Here is a 10,466-nt window from a genome sequence, read left to right as displayed (position 1 = left end):
TAGGATTTATCGGTGAGTAAATCCTCTGGTTTCCGCCTTGCCCTCCTACCTGGACCGGGAAAGCTAGCGTGGCTGAAGGGGCCCATTCAGCACAGGCTGTTTTTATCTTTCTCCAGTCTGTAAGCGGAGTACGTTCTTTTTCAAATTTCCCCTTGGCCCAAGTAGGAGCGCGGTGGTTATAGCATTTATCTATTCTTAAATAATCTTGGTCAGAGTCGGAGTCGGTTACGGACCATTCGTCGGGCCACTCGCTCCAGCTATAGTCCGACTCGGAGCCGGAAGTCGACTGACTGGATACTTCCGGGCTCCGGAGCTTTTTCACCGGGCTCCTACCCCGCCCCCTTCTCTTAGGATTGGGCCGTTCCTTCCTCCTGGGCTCGCCCCGCCTCCTGCTGAGGGAGGCTCTTGCTATATAAGGGCATGTTTCCGGGCGAGCGCTCTGGTTGGCCTTGGTTCCCCCTCCGGGATTCCCCCCCCTTTTCCATTCACGCGCGTCTGCGTTATCTGGCGGCCCTTCTTTGATCCCGCCGGCTGCGTCTGTGTTACCTGGCACACCACCCCCGCTCCCGCCAGCCGCGTCTGTGTTACCTGGCGCGCCTCCCCCACTTCTGCCGGCCGCGTGTGCGCCCCCCCCATCCCCTCCGGGGTCGGCGCCATTCTGCGGGGCATAGGGTGGGGGTCTGGCCCACGCCGTTTCGGACTCTGCTTTAATGGCAGCCCCGCTGGCCTCCTCCACCAGCCCGCCCCAGAATGACTGCACCCGTTCCTTTCCCTCTGTAGGTAGGGTTGGGCTGGGGGGCTGTGGAGAGGGTCCCTGCTCCTGCGAGCCACGCTCGGCAGGGCTGCTTTCATCTGCAGTTTGCGTGGCCGCACCAACTCCCAACTGAGGTGTGGCTAGCAAACAGTTCCGTGCGGCTTTCCAGGTCTCCTGCTCTTGCAGATCCTTACGCAAAGCCTGCACGACTTTTCCCCATAATTTAAGGTATTTCCCCGAGCCCGAGGACATTGTTTCGTCGGCTAGAGCCTTGGTACATTTGTCCCATACTTCTGGGTGGAGTATATCCACTGGTCGGTCTATGACCCCAATTTCCAAAAGCCTCGCAACAGCGAGAGTAAAATCTTTTGGCTTGCAATCAATGCCCCATTGCTTATGAATCTGAGATACGACCTTCGCGAGAGCTTCCATCCTCCACGCTGGTCCGGGAGCGTCCTCCCCGCCGCGCTGGCCACTGTTCACCCGTCCAGGCGAATTCCCGATCCCGATTCCGATTCCGGATCCCGGGTTTTCGGCACCACTTGTTGCCTCTAGGGGGCGTAGCGACCTGGTTCAGGAACGGTACGACGACCACCTCAGGTCGTTCGGGCCATCAGCTCGCATACACCAATGTGGTGGACGGCAAATGGCGTTTATTCATGGGTTACACAGGGTTAAATAACCTGGGTTTACCGCGTCACTTCCTTCTGGTCAGGTATTACCTGTAGAGGGGAGGGGTTTTACCTGTCCCGCACAACGCGATATCTTCCGAACGCCTGTCCCTAATCTCCTACATTTTCCCCCCCCCCCCCCCCCCCCCTTCCTAAATTATCCACATCCGTGAGCTTAGCTTGGGTTGAATTTGAGAAGTGGCAGAGTACTGGGGGGTCAGGCTCTGATGATGTACCATTTAGGAAGTTAATGACATAGAGAGCCTTACAGAGTCTTTCAACAGGAGACAAGATTTCCGTTTCTCTCCGTTGCTGGTTGAGGACTCTTTTGAGGGTTTGGTGGGTCCTTTCTAAGATGGATTGTCCTGTGGGATTGCTAGGAATGCCTGTCTTGTGTTTTATCCCCCATTGGTTGAAGAAATCTTTTAACTTACGAGAGGTGTAGGCAGGCCCATTATCTGTTTTGATTTCTTCAGGGACTCCCAGGGTGGCAAAGACAAGGAGAAAATGCTTGATGACATGGATGGCATTTTCTCCTGCATGGGCTGACGCAAACACTGCCCCAGAAAATGTGTCAACTGACACGTGCACATATTTGGATCTCCCAAAGGATGGGAAGTGGGTTACATCAGTTTGCCACAATTGGCAGCTGTTCATACCACGGGGGTTGACTCCCTTACCCATAGATGGTATTTGGTAGTTCTGGCAGTTTGGGCAGGTTGCAATGATAGCTTTTGCTTGATCTTTTGAAAGCTTGAACATTCTGATGAGTGCAGGAACGTTTTGGTGAAAAAATGCATGTGACAACTTTGCCTGGGCAAAGATGTCTGGGACGTTTGCAGTCTCTGCTGGCATGGCCAGTGCATCTGCTCTCCTGTTCCCTTCGGCAATGGGACCAGGGAGGTCAGTGTGTGACCTCACATGCATAATGCAGTAAGGTTGTTTTCTGTGCGAGATTAAATGAATTAATGTAGAAACCAATTGGTATAATTTTTGGTTGGAGACCTCCTTTAGAAAAGCATGTTCACCCTCATAGCTATGCCAGCGACATAAGCCGAATCTGTGACCAAATTAAAAAGTTCATCTTTAAACTTCTCAAAGGCTCTGACAACAGCTGTTAATTCAGCAATCTGTGGAGATCCCTCTACTATTTGGATATCGGATTCCCATTTCAGGGTATTGGGTTGTCTCCATGTCATGACAGACCAATGGGACGAACCAGACCCATTGGTAAAGATGGTCAGAGCTTTAAGAGGTTTTCTACTTTGGATTAATTTTGGAATCAATTTAAAAGCTGCATCACGGTAGAAAAATCTATGTTTTGGCATGTGAATGGAAATTTGGCCTGTGTAGCTATCTAGGGCTAACTGGAGGCTCTCATTGGTCCGGAGCAACAGCTTCAGATCTTCAGTGGTCAATGGCAAGTATATGCATGTGAACTCACACCCTGCAAGAGAGCGGAGACGAGTTCTGGCCTTTTTTATTAAATGTGCCATTACTTCTTGGAAGGTGGTTAATGTCTTTGTAGGTTGATGGCTTGTGAAGACCCATTCAAGTATCAGCAAAGGGTCTCTGAGTTGAGGGTCCCATTGGAAGATCAGTCTGTGGAAACAGGGAGCTTTACCCAAAACTGGAAGCTGGAGAGGCAGGCTGGGTTCAACGCGATGGGCTTGGCGTGAAGACAGGGCTTCTTGAACTTTAGTGATGGTATCTCAGGCTTCAGGTGTGAGGGCACGTGGAGAGTCCAAGTCTTTGCCACCATGGAGGAGGTTGAAGAGGGGATCAAGGTCTTCCGTTGTGACTCCCAGTAGGGGGCGTATCCAATTTAGGGATCCTCACAGGCTGTGTAAGTCCCTTAGGCTTTTAGGGTCCTTTTTGATGGAGAGTTGCTGGGGTACGATGGTTCTCTCACGGATCTGGAGGCCAAGGTAAGTCCATGGGCTGGAGTGCTGCACTTTGTCCTCACGGATCTCGAACCCTGCTTCTTCTATGGTTTCAATTGTCTTTTTAAGAGTTCTGTCCGAATAAGTTTTTTCTGATGCACAGATTAGGATGTCATCCATATAGTGGTAAATGATTGCTTCTGGGAATAGGCTCCTGATGGGGGACAGAATGTGGGCGACGTACCACTGGCAGATGGTCGGGCTGTTCTTCATGCCTTGTGGGAGGACGAGCCAATGGTATCTTCTGAGTGGGGCTTCATCGTTAAGAGGGGATGGAGAAGGCGAACCGTGGTGCGTCCTGGGGATGGAGCGGGATGTTAAAGAAACAATCTTTAATGTCTATGATGGCCAGCAGCCAGTCTCGGGGCAGCATTGATGGTGATGGCAGGCCGGGTTGGAGGGGGCCCATGTCTTCAATGACCTCATTGATCTTTTGTAGGTCATGGAGTAGTCTCCATTTGTGCTGGGCTTTTTCAGTACAAATACAGGGGAATTCCAAGGACTTGTAGTCTCAGTGATATGACCTTTGGCAAGTTGCTCTTCCACCAGGGCTTCCAGCGCGCTGAGTTTTTCTTTTTCTAGGGGCCGCTGCCTTGTCCATTTTGGGTTGTCAGTCTTCCAGGTGAGCGGGGGAGTAGATGGCAGGGCACGTTTCTCAGTGGCCCCAGTCAGAAATCCTGGCTGGGAATGATAAGAGTGGCACCCCACTGGGATAGAAGGTCTCTGCCCCATAGGGTGATGGGAGCTCTTACCACGAATGGTCGGGCGGTGGCTATCTTGCCCTCAGGTCCTTCAATGACGACATTTCGTTTGCTTCTCATGGATACTGTAACTCCACCAATCCCAGAGATCATACCTACCACTGGCTCCAGTTCCCAATTCCCTGGCCACTCGGAGCGGGCGATGATGGTCACGTCTGCTCCGGTGTCCAGCATCCCTGGGAGGTAGACCCTCTCTCCTTTACAGAACAAGCTGCACTCAATGGTCGGTTTGTTTGAGCCCACAATCTCTATCCACATTGCTGTTGGATTGAGAGGAAGCTGTTCTGGGCGGTTCTGTGGAAGTAAAAAAGCTTGAGCAATCGGTGTTCCCTGTGGGAGAAAGAAAGGTGTGTCCGTGCAGCAAAGGTGGACAAGAATCTCTTGTCCAGGGTGCACTGTTTGTATCTCAGGTAATACAAAGAGTTGTTCTGCACCATGGATGGTATTGCTTAGGATAAGAATGTCCCATGGGCCGTCATGATGTCCATACTTTCCTGTGGGAATACAATAAAAACTCTTGTCAACAAAGTTAAATGGCAGTGATGTTACCAGTTGGCGTCTCGTTCCGATCGGTAGCGCTCTGTGTGTTGGATCCTTCTCATGTGTTCTGGGATCGCCTGGGATGATGGTGCCGGGCGAGGTCCAGCTGTCTGCTCTTGGCGGTCCGATGTGGAGTTCACAGCTGGGGCGGGGTAGTATGGCCTTTGATTTGTTGTCTGGGCGCGGGGCCTTGACACCGCGCTCCGATAGAAGTTTTTTGGACGCTGCTGGTGCTGTTGCTGTCTCTGGTGCCTTTGGTAGGTGGCGCGATGGTCCTGGGTGGGTGACCTTTGTGGGCAGTCCTTTATAAAGTGTCCAAGTTCACCACAGTAGAAACAGCGGGCATTCTCCTTAGAGACTGCTGCAGCGAATGCACCGGAAACTCCCTCTGTGATGCCCTTTACAACTGCTTGGGTCATTGTGTTCTCTGTGGATGTGTGTCTAGTACAGGTCTCTATCATTTGATCTATTGTGGGTTCTGTGTCCATAGGTAGGGCCCTCAAGATATTCTTACATTGTTCATTAGCATTTACCATGGCAAGTTTACCCAAAAGTTCCTTTTGTCTATCCGGACTTTCTATCTGTTTTTCTAGGCTAGCTTTTAAACGATCAACAAACTGAATGAAGCTTTCATTTGCTGACTGTTTGATGTTAGAGAAATATTGTGTAGGAACAGAATCATCGGGGTGAGAAACAGCGATGTCTTAGCTGCAATAGCTATGTCTTGTAATGCTACTTCAGGTAAGGTTGTAGCTTGATCTAAGGGTTTTTGGAGATCACCTTCTCCAGCCAGTTGTTCTATTGTCCAATCTGTCTGATTTGCATCTTTAGCATAAGTGTCAGACAGTGCTTTTAAATGTCTTTTCCAATGCCTTTCCCATAATATATATTCAGCAGGGGAAAGGATGCTATTAATAATGTTTTTAATATCATGTGGTACTAATGTATAGGCAGAGAAAGTGGCTTCCAATAAGTTTCTAAAGAAATGTGACCCTCTCCCATGGTCTTTTGCTGTCTTGCAAAGCTCTTTGATTTCTTTGTATGGGATAGGTTCCCATGTTTTTGTAGTTGGACCACCCCTCCTCCCTCTCCCTATAATGACTGGAAAGGCTGAAATTTTCTGAGCCAACTCCCAATCTCCCTCCCGGTTCGCTTCCCTGCATGTCTGTGCCCATCGGTCTTCAGATTCAGAGTCAGAGCTGGTGCTACTGTCATCTGAACAGGAGGAATAAGCTGTGTCAGGGCGGGGCTGGGCTACAGGGGGTGTAGCGCGGCGTTTTTGAAATGTCGGCTCTGCTTTAGGCAGGGCGGGAATAGCAGGGGGTCGGGGGTGGTTTGAGGGGTGGGAAGGGGTCCTGTTGTGGCAGCATGTGGGTGGGGAGGTTGTACAGCAGCAGGTCATTTAGGGGGGGTCGGGTTACAGGTAGTGCTGGTTTCGCAATTCCATGTGGAGTCGGGGTAGGCGAAAGGAGGGTGGAGCAGGGCAGTAGGCTCTAGCGCAGCAGCGGGGGGAATGGGGATTGCGCAAGAACCCGTGGTAGGGGGAGCGGGGGGTGTAGGGAGAGGGGGACCATCAGCAGGGAATGCGCAAGATGCAGCTGGGAGGGGGGGGAGCGGGTGTTCCGGCACCTGCCAGGGTGTCAGGACCATTTGCGGTGGGGTAAGGGGAAAGGGAGATTCCATTCTATGGGCGATAGCCTGAGGCGGTGCCGCGGATAGCTGCGTTCCGCCAGCGGCGAGAGGGGCAGACGCTGGCGGGGGGTGTGACGCTTGTTCCGTGCCCCACGATGTGTGCACAGAGCTCTGTGGGACCGGTCCCGTGTTGTACCATGCTTGCTCCATGGGTGCGGGTGGGGGCAGCGGCGGCGGGGCGGCTTGCTGGGACGGGGCCGCCGCGCTGGGGTGGGGGGGGGCAGGACCGCGTGTGGCAGGGGCGCGGCAGGAGACTGGGACGCGCTGGGGTGAGACGCGGTGGGGTGGGGGGGGTCGGAGGCACCGCGGGCCGGTGCGAGAGGGGGAAGGGTGGTGTCGTGCTCGAAGGTTTGCAAGATACCAGGGGCACAGGGAGATGGGGCTGGGGGGGGGTCCGAGGCATCCATCCCGGGGAGGGGGGATGGGTCTGGGATGGATCCCTCGTGTGCTGCCTGAGGGGTGGCAGCGGAACCGAGGGGGCGAGGGGGGGGTCTGGGTACGGGAGGACCGTCGGGAACAGGGGATTGGGGAAGGGAAGTGGGGGGGCCTGCGCCCCTGCCGGGCCAGGGCCGGGGCAGCTGGCTGAGTCCGCGCTCTGGCTGGCCGTTGCTGGAGGCGGAGAGGGGGGGTTGGAGGGGGGAAGGGCAGAGAAGGGGTTTGGCTGAGAGGGGGTTTTAGCACGAAACATTTTAACCAGTAAATGAAATAAAGGAATGAATTTGGAAACAGAGACGTCTCCTGAGGCTTGAGAGGAATGGAGTTTGTTCCCCACACTGTCCCAGAACGAATCAGAAAGAACAGAATGTGTGGTAGCATCAGGGAAATTTAGAGATATCCAATTACTGAAAGATTTAAGATTTTTCTTAGAAAGAACACCTTTACGGAATTTAAAGTCAGATTTTAAGAGAAGGGTTAGGAGAAAGGGGTATAGGTCTCTCTCAGATTGGGAAAGGCTGGGTTTAGCTTGCCTATGTCCCATCTTAGTTCCTCCTTCAGCAGAAAAAGAGAAAAAAAAAAACAAAATTACTTAAAATGCGCGCAAGAGGAGGAGAGAGCTCCAAGTTTAAACTTACAAATCCCGTTTTCTGGTGAGGCTGGCTCCTAGAAAGGTCTGCGGGGGGGATGGTCTGGCAGTTCGATCCTCAGGGACTTCAGTCCTAGGTGGGAGGCGAGGGTCTCAAACTGTCCCAGTCTGAAAGGCCTGCTAAAACGTAGGTCTGTCTTCAGAGGATCAGCACACGAACGGCTGGTTCTGTCTTGGCAATCAAGACGCAGCTCAGGCCAGGTCCGGAGGTCCGGGGTCCAAGGCTGTTCGGGCGCCAGTTATTACAGCTGGTGGTGGGGGTCCGAGGCTGTGACCCAGGAAGAGATGACCAGTCCGGGGAGATGGTCCCAAAAGGAATCGTCTTCCCGAGGTCCGGTGTCTTCCTCTCAGCTGCTGGCAGAGGAGCCCTTGCAGAGGCTGTCAGCTCTTTAGTGATATCAGCTCGTGATTCCAGCTCAGCTCTGCAGGGCAGCCTCTAGGCCAAACCAGACCAGAGAGAGACGAGAAGGCCCGTGTGGCTGGTTCCGCACAAAGGTAGCTTTATTGGGGGTCCCCTCCGGCGAAGGGAAGAGCCACGAACGACCTCCCTCTCGAGGGGTTCGAGGGAGCTGGAGGGTCTGGGACAGACCAATGGGTTGCAGAATGATCTGCATAGTGTCTCCCAAAGGATTGTGGGTCTACCTTTCCTCGCCATGACCCAAAAGTAGTTGCCTTTCCAGGGAGTCCTGCTGGGCGATTGTGAAATCTTTTATCTCAGCAGACATCCCTCCAGGGCAGTGGCTGGGCATATCCCACATTTTACCACTGCTTCCAGCAACTGCATGATTTCAGTAGCGTGCTTGATTTCTTTCTTTTGTGAAGTTAATAAACTTCTTTCTTTCTAAATCACCCCATGAGCGTGTACCACCCCAAAAGCATACCTTGAATCAGTCCAAATGTTAATAGGTTTTCCTTCGGCCAATGCCAAGGCTCGAGTTCGGGCTATTATCTCGGCCTTTTGAGCTGATGTCCCCACAGGTAACGGTTTTGCCTCAATGACAGTGTCTGTGGTTGTAATTGCATACCCAGCGAGCCGCTTACCATTCTTGACATAACCGCTCCCATCAGTGAACCAGTTTTCTGCATTTTCTAGCGGAGAGTCCTTCAAGTCCGGGTGGCTAGAGTAAACTGCCTCCATGGTTTCAATGCAGTCATGCTGTACAGGCTCCTCAGCAGCCTTGCCCTGGAGGTAAGCTGCTGGGTTTAAAATGTTAGTTACTTGGATACTCACATCCTCCGATTCTGCTAGGACAGCCTGGTATTTGAGAGAGATGGGGTTAACCAGTGATTTCCTTTCTGTGTGAGCACTGCTGACACTGTGTGAGAGACAAAAACAGTTATCTGCTGGCCCAATGTGAACTTGAGGGCTTCCTCTATGTTCAGGATCACGGCTGCCACTGCACACAGGCAGGGGGGCTCTCCTTGGCTGACCACGTCCAGCTGCTTGGAGAAATAAGCCACTGGCCTTTTGTATGGTCCCAGCTTCTGTGCCAAAAGTCCCAGTGCCAGTCCTTGTCTCTCATGTGAGAACAACAGAAAAGGTTTAGTGACATCCGGTATGCCCAGTGCTGGAGCTTGCATCAACTCACGTTTCAGAGTTACAAATGCATTATTAGTCTCTGGTGTCCAGCATAGGTGAGTTCCCCCAGTCTCTTTGAGGAGTTGGTATAAAGGTTTCACAATGAGTCCATAGTTGTAGATCCATAATCTACACCATCCTGTCATTCCCAGAAAAGCTCTCAGTTCTTTGGTTGTGGTTGGCCTGGGCATTTGACAAATTGCCTCTTTCCTGTTGTCTCCCAAGGCTCGCTCCCCTCCTGCCAGTTCATACCCCAGATATGTAACTTTCTGGAGGACTAGCTGAGCTTTTTCAGGAAAGACTCTATATCCACTTAGTCCCAGAAAATTTAAAAGACTTACAGTCCAGTTCTTGCAGTCTTCACGGGTCCTTGTTGCTATCAGTAGGTCATCAACGTACTGCAGAAATGTACCTTCTCCAAGTGGTGATGTCCAGGCTTCCAGTTCTTGGGATAATTGACCTCCAAATATCGTGGGGCTATTTTTGAATCCTTGTGGCAATACAGTCCATGTGAGCTGCCTCTTTCTCCCTGTTTTGGGGTTTTCCCATTCAAAGGCAAAAATTTCCTGACTCTTTTTAGCTAATGGCAGACAAAAGAAAGCATCTTTTAAATCTAAAACTTAAAAGCACACCCAATCACTTTGTAATTTTGTAAGTAAAGTATAAGGATTGGCTACTATGGGATGCAGTGGTTTTGTTACTGCATTTATTGCCCTCAGGTCCTGGACTAACTGATAACTTCCATTTGGCTTTTGTACTGGTAGAATTGGGGTGTTGTAGGGGGACCTACACTCTCTCAGCAACCCTTGATTGATAAATTTTGCAATTATTGGTTCTATACCCACCCATGCTTCATGCCTTAGTGGATATTGTTTGACTGACACTGGCTGTGCCCCTTCTAATAATTCAATAACCACTGGGGAAGCTCGTTTTGATCTTCCCGGGATTTTGACATCCCATACTAGTGGGATTACTTGATCTCTTATCTCATCGTCTATGGGTATTCCTTCTTTTTCAGGGATATTTGCTAAACTTAAGGCCAAAATTAATTTTTCTTCAGGAACCTGTAGTCTCATTCCTTGTTCTGTGAATTCTATTTTTGCTTGTAACCAGGTTAATAGATCTCTGCCTAGCAGGGGTTTAGGCGAGTTTGGAAGATATAGAAATTGGTGTATTCCCATCCTTTTGCCTAATGTAAATTTTAAGGGTGTCAAAAAATAGGCTTTCTCAGTTTTCCCTGTAGCCTCAACAACTTGGACATAATCATTACTTACAGGACTCAAAGTCTGATTCAGGACTGAGAATGTGGCTCCAGTATCCATCAAAAACTCCACCTCCTGTTCCCCTAGCTTAACTTTGACCAGTGGGTCGGCTAGGAAGGGACCCGCCGGTCCCCGGCACTCCTGGTACAGCTGTGCTACAGTCACTGGTCCCGGTGGCGC

The sequence above is a fragment of the Coloeus monedula genome, assembly GCF_965178545.1.
Source record: "Coloeus monedula genome assembly, chromosome: W".
NCBI classification, from domain to species: domain Eukaryota; kingdom Metazoa; phylum Chordata; class Aves; order Passeriformes; family Corvidae; genus Coloeus; species Coloeus monedula.
This window is presented reverse-complemented; position numbering follows the sequence as displayed.